The sequence below is a fragment of the Berghia stephanieae genome, chromosome 8 (genome assembly GCF_034508935.2).
Source record: "Berghia stephanieae isolate SIO BIC M18660-M18661 chromosome 8, UCSD_Bste_1.3, whole genome shotgun sequence".
NCBI lineage: Eukaryota > Metazoa > Mollusca > Gastropoda > Nudibranchia > Aeolidiidae > Berghia > Berghia stephanieae.
The window spans coordinates 57,089,448-57,102,254 of record NC_088367.1 but is presented as its reverse complement, the minus strand read 5'-3'; the positions used below and the strand labels follow the sequence as shown (position 1 = coordinate 57,102,254).

General features: G+C 37.3%; 1 long non-coding RNA gene across 1 annotated transcript in view; it reads left to right on the top strand.

Annotated features, from left to right (window-relative positions):
* The window catches only part of LOC144978927 (uncharacterized), a 21,736-nt gene extending 10,552 nt beyond the window's left edge, over positions 1-11,184 (top strand). The window contains exon 3 of the long non-coding RNA XR_013646629.1: positions 11,041-11,184. This is a non-coding gene — a long non-coding RNA (uncharacterized LOC144978927). The remainder of the gene's footprint in view (positions 1-11,040) is intronic.
* Positions 11,185-12,807: the final 1,623 nt, after the last annotated feature.

The following is a 12,807-nucleotide window of genomic DNA, read 5'->3' as shown; positions in this document are numbered from 1 at the left end:
TGACATAATACGAATATGTTTATTTTTAAATTCAGATTTAAAACACATAAGTGATTCTAGTATTGCTTTAATTTCCAAATAGTTAATGTGTCTATTTTTGTCCTCCAAGGACCAATGACCTCCTGTACTGATATTCCAATTTTTACAGCCCCAGCCTATGCAACTCGCATCTGTGAATAGAATCGCTGTTGGTTTTGATTGTGTAATATCATTATACATAGTTTCAACATTTTTGATCCACCAATGCAGTTCTAATTTTGCGTTCTTTGACAAACCCATGGTCGCATCAAAATTACCAGTATTTAGTTTCAACGTATTATCCTTTTCTGTTTCTAATTCAACGGTCCAAATTTTGTTGTTGGAAAACTAGCTACCATTTTCCCTACATCAATTGCGATATCTCATATTATAACTGGATAATCCGTCTTTAGTAGTCCCAAGCAGGTTTCCAACAAACTCTTCTTTCTATCCTCTGTGAGACATACTGTCATACTTTGAGAATCTATGACCACCCCATGGTATTGAATTTTTTGCGTTGGAACCAGTATAGACTTATCAGGATGAACCACAAAACCTGCTTTTAAAAAGGTAGATAGAGTAAGACACACGTTCTTTAAACAATCAAATTTTGTCGCTGCTACAAGCAAAGAATCATCAATAAAGTATGCAGATAAAAAACCCTGCCTTCTCAAAGATGAAAAAGTTGGTTTTAAGAGTCTGGTAAAAACCCTTGGAGCCATGGCCAAACCATTAGATAAAGCGTTAAATTCATACAGCTGACCTTTCCATATAAATCTCATGTATTTCCTATAGCTCTCATGAATGCTGACAGAAAAATACGCGTCTTTTAAATCAACAGATGCCATGAAAGCATCTTTCGTAATCAAGTTAAGTGCAGATTCTAAAGTTTCCATTTTAAGTTTCTTATATGTAACGACAGTATTTAAAGGCTTTAAATTCAGAATCATTCTAAAAGAACCATCCTTTTTCTTTCTTGTAAATAGGCTAGAAATTACTTCACCTACTGCATGATCACATTTAAAAATTATTTCTTTTTCTAATAGCTTTTTAACTTCCAAATCTATAATGCTACATTCTTCTCTATTCCACTTCATGGAGGCATAATATGGTCTAGAATAACTATGCAAATCTAGAAGTCTACAATCAAACTCCACCAACACTCCTTGAACATATTGTAAAATTAATTTGTTGAATGTTAACTTTTCCCAATATTTTACAAATAAAGATATTTGTCCTACTTTAAAATTATTAATTTTTGATTTCAAATATGATTGAACTTCAGGTAAAATTTCTATCCAGTCACTCACCAAACGTATTGTTTGTAATTGTTCTTCCATTTCTGTAGGTGGCCTTTCTTGTTCTGTACAAACTTGGGTTTTGGTTGCCACTTTGGACGGGGAAAGGCACCTCGCTTGCTTTGCCCTAAAAAAGGTTTCGTCGCACTAGCAAATCTTGTACTTGTATTCTCTTTAAATTTTTTTCTGGGTTGAAGGTGATGTTCAATTTGTCCAGTTCTTTCATTTCTTTAGTTTTGTTTGGCAAATTGTCTTCAAACAATAAAGGCTCCACTGGCAAATTGTCATCCTCGCACAATCTATGCAACAATTTATTAATAAAGGGTTTAGATAATTTCTCCTTTTAGCTGACAACTCCCTGGTTGCATGTCCCAGTAGAGCCAATGCATCCGTGCAGTCTCTTTTCAGTGACTCAGCACCATTCCCGTTAAGCAGCAAGTTTGTTGTTGTTGTTATTGCTGTTGCCGCCTTGACTACACTCCTTTGGATCTTAACTAAACTCAGATCTGCTTTAATTGCCTTATTAGGTAAGTGTTTCCAAATTTCTTTATTAACTGTTGGCACCATCAAATTGTCACAATTTTCTGGTCTAAGATGAGCTTCCAATCTCTTTTTCAAGTCTTGAAGGAAGCTAGAAAACTGAAAGATGTAGATGAGTTCAAGAACGTGTACATTAAGACTCTACCCCTTTAGAAAGGCAGGAAATGAAGCATCTGATCGAGTTGAGGAACAAAAAGCGAGAGGAAACATTTCTCTCCTGATTAAATCATCTTGATCTAAATTCTAGAAATATTTAGGCAGTGACAATATTACTAGAGTGGGAGGAAAGTGTTATTAGGTTGTCCAATAGCATTTTCAATTCAAGGATGGCGACAGATAGCAAGATATTAGACAAAAAAGCCCCTGGTGCGAGGAAAGGACCTGGCGCCAAAATTGGCCCAGGAATGAAAACAAGGGAAAAGGCAAGGACAAAAACTCAGTGCCACAAGCAAACACATGCAAAGTTTGCCTCACAGATTTCATTGAGGATGATGATCAGCATCTGTTATGTGAGAGATGTGATTCGCATGTCTGCAGACATCACCGGTGCTGAGTATGGCATTCTACAGAAGTCATCCCATCTACATTTGTTCTGTGAGGATTGCGAGAATCCAGCCATGTCAGCAATCAGAGCAGAGCAGCTGATTGAAGGGAAGTGTCTTGAACTTTTGTCTGATTTTAGACAGACGATTTTAGATGATGTGAAGAAGGAAATTTCTAGTTTGAAAGCTGACTTTGAGAAGTTGAAGAAAGCTCAGACAGAGGCAGTAGGAAATAAGGCAAAGGGAATTTCAGAGAAGGAGAGGGAGGATTTGGCAAGCAAAGCTAGTTCTGCAACTACTCGGGAGATGACTGACCGTATTCGTAGGGAATCAAACTTGGTGTTTTTTGGGGTCCCAGAAAGTCAGGCTGCAGAGCTGGAGGAGAGGATTTCTGCTGACACTGAATATGTGAAAGACCTGTGTAGTCGCCAGTTGGGGCAGTCAGTGGAAGTTGTGATATGCAAGAGACTTAGACCAAAGGATGGCAAAATTGCAACCAGACCCATGTTAGTCACTGTCAAGGACAAAACGCAGGTTAATAGAGTCGTGAAGGAAGCTAGAAAACTGAAAGATGTAGATGAGTTCAAGAACGTGTACATTAAGAAAGACTCTACCCCTTTAGACAGGCAGGAAATGAAGCATCTGATCGAGTTGAGGAACAAAAAGCGAGAGGAAACCAAGCGTCAGTGGGGGAGGGGGGGGGGGGCGACGAAAATTGGATAGTGAGATATGGGAGACTTGTCAATGCCAACAGAAAGCAAAACAAAGGACTAATAGCAGACAAGTCGGGGGTGACCGAAGATTTCCCTCCGGTGGAAGCAAAGTAGGCAATAAGCCGAAAGACAGTGTAAATATCATAAAAACAGTGTACATACTGTCTCTAGTCATAAAAACAGTGTAAATAGTGTATCAAGTCATAAATCCAGTGTACATAGCGTCTCCAGTCATAAAAACAGTGTACATAGTGTCTCTAGTCATAAAAACAGTGTACATAGTGTCTCTAGTCATAAAAACAGTGTACATAGTGTCTCCAGTCATAAAAACAGTGTACATAGTGTCTCTAGTCATAAAAACAGTACCTGTACATAATGGACCTTTAAAATGCTTTTACACAAATGCAGACTCTGTAATGAATAAAAGGAGTGAACTTTTAAGTGTGATAGCGCATGAAGGTGTAGACGTTGTGTGTATTACAGAGACATTGCCAAATAATCACAGTGGAAGGATTGAACCAGTTAAACTGCAGCTACAGGGCTATGATTGTTTTCACAATATGGGTCAGGACCAGTGCCGTAGGGGTGTTGCGGTGTGGGTAAAAAAAAAGTCATGGTGCTCAACCTGTGAAGCTGGATAGCAAGAATCAAACAGCACAAGAGTCAGTGTGGTGTGAGATTTATCTCAAGTCAAAAGATAGCCTTTTAGTGGGCACAGTGTATAGGTCTCCCAGTAGTTCAAAAGAACATGATGTTCTAGTAAATGAGCTTTTAGTCAAATTGTCAGTGGGCAGGTCTCATGTCTTGGTAGTTGGCGACTTCAACCATCCAGCACTGAAATGGATTGATGAAATTTCTCCCAAAGACTGTGATCAGCCATCGTCAAAGTTTATGGAAGCGGTTAGGGACAGCTTTCTTGTTCAGCATGTGAAAACGCCGACACATTTTCCAAATGAACAGACCCCAAATGTTCTTGACTTAGTGTTCACCAGTGAGCAAGACATGATTGAGACAGTTAGACATAGTGCAACATTAGGCAAAAGCCATCATCAGATTTTACTGTTTGTCTTGAAATGTTATACAGAGAGGAAGGCGCAGCTTGGGAATCGTTTTAATTATACAAAAGGTGACTATAACATGCTTAGGGACTTTGTGCAATCTCTTTACATTTCTGACAAAATTAGAGACGTGGACGTAACAGTTGCTTGGAATACAGTCAAGAAGGAGGTTATGTCTGTTATTGAGGTTTGCGTGCCTAAGATGAAGATTGGTGTTGCTCGGTCCAGACCACAGTGGATGAACAGTGATGTGACTGCTAAAATTCAGAAAAAGAAGCACACTTATCAAAAGTATATGCAGTCAAGAGATGGCAAGGACTACCTGCTATACACTAGTGCTAGGAACCAGGCTAAAAGTTCTTGTAGGTCCGCAGTTAGGAACTTGGAAAAGAATATTGCTCAGAACGCAAAGAAAAAACCCTAAGCATTTTTTGCTTACGCCAGGACAAAAACTAGAACACAAGAGGGAGTGGCTGACTTAAAGGATGGAGAAAGAAAAGTGTCATCTGATAAAGAAAGGAAAGGCAAACGTACTAAACTCCTTTTTTAGAAGTGTTTTCACAAATGAGGACCTTAGTGATGTACCAGAATGTGAGATGAAAGACACTGGCATTAAACTGGAGAGTATAGCTATAGACAGTGAAGATGTTCGAAAGCGACTTCTTTCCTTGAATCCAAACAAGTCGCCAGGTCCGGATGGTTTCCACCCTAGGGTACTAAAGGAACTAGCTGTTCAGCTTGCTGGCCCTCTGGCTCTCGTGTTTGAGAAATCATTGAGGGAAGGTGTTCATTCATTCAGACTGGAAAGAAGCGCAGGTCACGACCCTGTTTAAGAAAGGAGAAAAGAGTTCACCAGGAAATTATCGGCCTGTCAGCCTTACAAGTGTGATATGCAAAGTTATGGAAGGAATTGTTAGAGACAGTCTGATTGACCATCTGACCTCAAATGAACTGTTATCTGGTTGCCAACATGGATTTGTGTCTGGGCGTTTATGTGTAACCAACTTGTTAGCTACCCTAGAAGAATGGACATCTCTATTAGACAGTGGGTCTTCCGTAGACATCATTTACCTAGATTTTTCAAAGGCATTTGACTCTGTCCCGCATGAGCGCGTAAAGGTCAAACTGAGGGCACTTGGAGTTCAAGGTGAAGTACTTGCATGGATTGTTAATTTTCTTACGGGCAGGCGTCAACGAGTTTGTGTTAACGAACAGTTGTCTGATTGGGCGTGTGTAAGGAGTGGGGTGCCACAAGGCAGTGTGCTTGGACCATCACTTTTCGTAGCATTCATCAATGATTTACCAGAGACTGTATCAGGCTTGTGTTCTATGTATGCAGATGATACGAAAGTGTATGGTGAGGCTGACAGTGAGGTTGATATAAAGAGACTTCAGAGTGATCTTGATAGTTTGGTCGATTGGGCTGATACTTGGCAGCTAAAGTTTAATGCCGACAAATGCAAAGTGCTCCATTTAGGCGACAAAAACCAGAAAGCAACCTACAACATGAGAAAACATAGGAGTGAGGAGATAATTGATTTACAAGAGACAACATCGGAGAAGATCTGGGCGTTCATATGGACCCAGAGCGCAAGTTTTCACAGCATTTGGAAAGGCAGGTCAACAAAGCTAACAGAATGCTTGGACTGATAAGATCTTTCGACTATCTTGACTGTGACACTATGAAGTTAATGTTTGCAGCTTTGGTCCGACCACGTTTGGAGTTCGGAAACTGTGTATGGGCACCTTATCTTGAAAAGGATAAGAAGCTTATAGAGAGTGTGCTTAGGCGAGCAACAAAGGTCGTTGGTGGACTCAAGGACTTGAGTTATGAACAGCGCCTGAAAAGAGTAGGACTGCCAAGTATGTTCTATCGGCGTTTGAGAGGTGATATGATTGAGACCTATAAGTTCACACATTGCTTGAACACGACTCAGGATAGGCTGTTCACAGTAGACAAAAAATCAGTCACCAGGGGCCACTCATATAAACTTCTGAAACCCAGAGTTAAAACCTCCCTTCGACAGAACTTTTTTACACAGAGAGTAATTGAACGTTGGAACGCATTGCCAGCAAATGTAGTTGAAGCGCCGAGTGTCAATGCTTTCAAGAATAGATTAGATGCTGTGATGGAAAGTTATGTGCATAGTGTAGAAGTGCCTCCCACCCAAAATAGCTATGATCAAAAGATCAGTAGAGAAAGTGTAGTGTGGGCTAGCCCCTGATTACAAGATCAGGTAGGGAAATGCATTAGATCAGTTGTGAACAAGACATTCAGTGACTGGAAAGACTCGGCGACAGGCCAGTGGCCTAAACAAGCGACGTCGATACCTTCTATTCAACATTTCGGGATTGAGTTTGGTTGAAAACCGGCCTTTCACCACCTTTGCAAGGTCACTTCTCACCTTCCCTCCAAATTTTTCTTCCTCATTGAATTCATCCTACATACTCCTCAAAAAACTATCACCCTCATCATTGTTCTCCTCACTCCTAATCGTATCTCGATTACTACACAAAAAAATCCTCTTCTTTTTTCTCCAAGTTTGATTCGCCTTCGCCACCGTTATCAACGTCATCACTATTACTGTCATCACTCCAGTATTTGTTGTCGTGACCCAGTTTTATTCTTTTATCCTTCGTCTTCTTCTCTCCATCCACATTCTTACGCTTCATCACAAGCTCCGTAAGCGAGTCAAACCGTGCTTCCTACTTCCTACCTGTTTGTTCAACTCGCTCAGCATCGCCGCCAGACGCGGCAAGCTGTCACTGTCACTTGGTTACGTCACTACGTCGTGTGTGGCGAATGTGTCAATGGCTAGGACTTCATAATATCTCTCTATAGATGTCGCTGGTCAATGGTGACCTTTTCTTTCTCCATTTTTCAAATGATCATTTTTCTGGACAAAAAATGAGAGAGATAATAACAAACATCGTGAATCTTATCATGCACCAAGTTTGATAATAAAACGACATAATGTTTTATATATTTTATCGGGTGAAAACAGAAAAAAAAAACCTTGACATTCATTTTTCATGTTGACCCCAAAGAAATTAGAAGGAGAACAAGAATGATAAGCAAAAGAGTTCCAACTCTCTATCGTCTATTAAAAAATCCGCCCGGCGCATGCCAACTTGACAGGCTGGCTGAGACATCCCGTAAGGGCAAGATTTTTGGTATCCATGCACCGCGTCCATCGCAACAATGGTTCTCAACACCAAGTCAATCGCGTACCAGGCGGTTTGTTTTCGTCACAGTTATACACATTTGTTTGTAAACATTGACAAAGAGTTTAACAAATATATAATGAACTGAATAAAAGACTATCAGAATGTGTGGAGGGAGAACAAAAATTCTTTTTTAATCTCGCATGGCGAACTAGACTATCGACTATCGATGTTCAAAACGGATTGTAAAGTCAGCATTGTTTAGCTTGGTGTAATTTCTTGTGTTCTTTTTATTGGAAGTTTGCGAGTTTGTTTAACAACAGGCTGTTTGTGAATTGGATGTGTTGGAAAAATAGATGGTATGGCTGTGTTCAATAAAACTTTTCTTGTTTTGGACTGATCATGATCTTTGGGAAGAAAATGATCACTGCAAATCCGAGAATGTGAGGTGGGATACCAGGGCATCCCATCTGATCCTTGTCTGATTACAATATTAATCCATTTGCTCAATCTTTCTGGGTCAGAGAAGGGAAAGCTGTATGGAACAAAATTATGCATCAACATTTTATGTAGTGCCCACCTTCCAATCTTGCATATTAATTCATCATCCTCTCGATATAACATGATAGACTTTTTCAATGTTTAACAAATTAAATTATTGCCCTAATGTCTTCCCATCCGGTTGTCGTTCGGTAATGGGTCACTATAGGGCTATAATAATTGATTACTGGCCTTTTCTAATCAACACAAAATTTCTTAACAGTGTTTCTCATGAAGTCAGTAAAGAGAAGGCGCAATGGGCTAATCATCTGCTTGTCTGATTTTTCCGGATTCAGAGATTTTTTACAGCCATGTAGGCCGATTTATCCTTTTTGAGTGTGAAAAATATGAGTCCCCAACACTATTTTAATGGGAATAATGAGCTCAGATAAACAAGAAGCAAACAAGCAAACTAGAATACAAAAAAAAATGCATAAAAAGTCTCAAAAGCCATTTTAAAGTTTTTCGTGAATAACTATTCAACATCTTTCTTTTCATATTAAATTCTGGTAGCAAATTAATTTATTTTTGTCATTGTGAAGTGAGGGATTTTGAAAAAAAAATAGATCAGTGAAACGAGAGAGAGAGAGAGAGAAGAAGAAGAAGAAGAAGAAGAAGAAGAAGAAGAAGAAGGAGAGAGAAGAGGGAGAGATAGATAGATAGATAGATAGATAGAGAGAGAGAGAGAGAGAAGAAGGAAAGAGATGAGGGAGATATATATATATATATATATATATATATATATATATATATATATATATATAGAGAGAGAGAGAGAGAGAGAGAGAGAGAGAGAGAGAGAGAGAGAGAGAGAGAAGAAAGGGTGAGTTATAAATTTCCAAGAACAGCAATAAATTTTTCTTCCAAACTAAAATTGTTCTATATCTAGCGAACACACACAACTATTCTTACATTCAACTCATACTTAGATATATATTCCATAATAATACACAGCCGAGCACACACTCACTTGATGTGGCTCTTCTTTTCTTAGAATCATTAATATTTTTGACGACAGCTAACTGAATTGAGAATTGTTATTTACTGCGGTCAGGAAAATAGGGAAATACTGATTTTATAACAAATGAAATAAATCCGAAATTTGCTAACCTGTAGAAACTCCGTTCGATGTCACACGATCGCCGATGTTTGCAACCAAAAACAACACACGTATAGCCCATGTTGGATCACGTCTCTATATGGGCAGTTAGTAGTGATGTATGGACTAATTACAATTACAATATAAATGGAAATTGGGAGTGAATATTGAAACAAAATCGCAGTTGGAATGTCAATTATGTTGAATGTTTACAATAGCAACAGACACGAGCAAGTAAGGATAAATCGAAAATGAAAGTGAAAACGGAAACTGCTTGTACTGTAAAATCCAATGTCTTGCCCTTATGGAATCAGAAAATGCCCTCTTCAAATTTCCACGTCCGCCATCTTAGGTCAGCTCTCTAGTTCTATTTATATTCTTTTTGGTTGACCCAGTTTAGTTATGTTTTTCCACCCCACTTTTATGGTCCAAACATAGTGGACCTAATTCAGACGGAACACAGCCACTTTTAATGCAAACCATAACATGGTAAATTTTGTGTGCCAAGCTAAGGACACATCACCATTCATGTGCCAAACTAAGGACACTCGTGCTATAAACAACTTGCACTGTTAAAATCCAACCAAGAGAGATTGAAAAAAAATCAAGGGGTTGGGATTCAGAACATCGAGCAGGATGATGATATATCGGGTGGGAGCCCGCAAAGTAAAATGATGGCATGGGTGACAGGGAGAAGAATGGTGTGGATTCACACCCCCACAGCCCCAACACCAAGATTTATAGACTTGGGGATAAATATAAAGGGTCCCTTTACTTTAAAGAGATTATCGATAATCGGTGCAGGAATTTCATGAAGCACGGTCACAGGGCCACAGCATGCACAAAGCAAATCGTCTGCCGAAGATGTAAGATAGGTGGACATCGGGAAATCGATTGTCCCAACAGAAGATACATTGAAGAATGAAGGACTCGAGTTGTTGTCTCAGTCAGTGCATTGGGAAGAAAAAGAAGTCGAAACAGAGGATGATAGAGTAGAAAAAGCATGCGACGGAGGAGGAGAAATATGAGGAATAAGAAAAGGAGTCGGAAAAGAAATGGAAGAGAAAAGAGAGGAGACGGAAGAGGAAGAAGGAGAAAGAAGGACGTGAAGGATCAATAAGAAGTAAAGGAGAGAAAGGGAGAGAAGAGGGAGGAGAGGAGAAAGGAGGCAAAAAGTGGAGAGATTAGGAGGGAGGTGGGAGATAAGGACAAAAGAAAACTACATGATAGAATTAATAGACGGGGAGGAGAGGAAGTAAGAAAAGATAATATGAAAGTGGTAAGAGAACTAAAAGGAAAGAGGAATCGAGGTCCAGATGAACAGGTAAGAGAAAAGCGAGAAGGTGAGATTGGTGGAAAAGCAAAATCAAATGAATTCATGGAAGAGGATAAGGAATAAGAAAAGAGAGGTCGGAAAGAAAAACAAAAGACAGAGATAGAAAGAGAAAGAGAAGAAAAAAAAAGAGAGGCGTAGACAAGTTGTGAGGGAGGCAAAAAAAAGTTTAAAACAATGGATGATTATGTGGTAATAATAATGATAATAATAATAATAATAATAATAATAATAATAATAATAATAATAATAATAATAATAATAATAATAATAAATAACAATAATAATAATAATAATAATATATAATAATAATATAATAATAATAATAATAAATAATAATAATAATAATAATAATAATAATAATAATAATAATATATAATAATAAAATAATAATAATATAATAATAATATATAATAATAATAATAATATAATAATAATAATAATAATAATAATAATAATAATAATAATAATAATAATAATAATAATAATAATAATAATAATAATAATAATAATAATAATAATAATAATAATAATATAATAATAATAATAATAAAATAATAAATAATATTTAATAATAATTAATAATAATAATAAAATAATAATAATAATAAATAATAATAATAATAATAATAATAATAATAATAATAATAATAATAAATATAAAATAATATATAATAAATATATAAATAATAATAATAATCACATCATGAATATTTTCCCATCTTTTCTTTCAGCGTTAATGGATTGAAATCGGACAAACGGAATGTCAAATTTTGAAAAGGAAATAAAACATTACATGGAATTTTGGAAATTTAAAAATCACATTTTTGAAGCGTAAATATTCGGAATTAAATATTAATCCTCTATTGAAATAAAAAGTGTTTTTTGTCTTTTATTTTCCACAATGTTTGGTTGAACAAAGTAAGTATTAACAAATTTGTCTCAAACCATAATAAAAGGGTTCGAACTTTGAACTTCAAAATTCATACAACGTTTATTCCAAGCTCTAACCTTATATTTTCCTTCTTGGCTATCATTTGTTTCCCCTACAGTAATTCACATCAGTTAACTTTTTTATGTTCTTAAACCCAATAACACGAGAAAAACATGCTATGAAATGGAGAATACACTAAATATTCATTCAACATAAACAATAATTGAATTGCATCCCCTTTACAAACCAACAAAACAAATCAATAGTTTTTTTTACACGCACACAACACACACACACACACACACACACACACACACACACACACATATATATATATATATATATATATATATATAATATATATAATAATAATGAGAAAGAGAGGAGAGAGAGAGAGAGAGAGAGAGAGAGAGAGAGAGAGAGAGAGAGAGAGAGAGAGAGAGAGAGAGAGAGGGAGTGAGTGTGAAGGTGTTTTTTCAGGTGAATGGATATGGAAAATAACACTAAACCGAATCATAACTCATAACGATTTCGGTAATACGACCTGAAAATAAGTACACGTTGTACAAAGAGGAATGTAACCCAAAGGCTAATTACTTAATATAGGTCATGATTCACTGGACATGCCCAAAGCTCTGTACAAATGGTCCCTAGCAAACAGCAACACTAAATACTGCGAGGACGAGAATGACAACTGTTAGGCAAAATTGCATTTTTTGACGTACAGATACAAAGCTGACAACGGACAGGCACTCATTTTACACCTAAGTACGGTGAGAGAGTGTGAGTAAAGATAGTTTTTCAAGGACTCAACTATGCACCGCTATAGTCTCGAACCCAGGACATCCGACCTTTGACCCTAGATTACTGTTAAGGGTATCGTACAGCAATACTTACTTCCTCTTTAACAGGTCTATAGTGTGACGGTGTGGACTTGTGGTCTGACACTCCTTTTAGGATTGGAATGTTCTGGTTTTGCGGCTATGTGGTCTAGTCGTATGACACTCGCTCTCGGATCGAAATGTCCTGGGTTCAAGTCTCGCTTGACGCATAGTTGAGTCCTTGGAGAATGCTCTTCACTCGCATTCTCTTACCGTACTCAAGTGTAAAATGAGTACTCGGCCGTTAACAGCGCTGTCTCTGAAAAAACATTAGTAAAATCGCCCAACAGACGTCACATTTCTCTCTATACTTGTCGTATTGCTGTTTGTCAGCAACCCGTTTTAATGCACATTGAGCACGTATCGTGTGAAATTACTCTATATAAAGGCTCAAGATCTGTTTATTTTTCTTTTTTGTTTGCCATTCTTTGGAAAGACAATTATTTTTAAAAATTTGGCCAGAAAACTCATCTTGGCTATAAACATTTTTAACCTGGGACTGAAATGAAGACCTTGCAAGGTCTCCAGGTTGATATTTTTTGATAAAGATGAGTGTCTTTTATAATAATGGATATTTGAACACATTTCCCAGACGAATCTTCCAAGAGTTTGGCAGTTAGGTGATTATCCCTATTCTCGTCTTTGCTCTCTTTCTTTTCCATGTGGTAAAAATTAGATGAACTCTA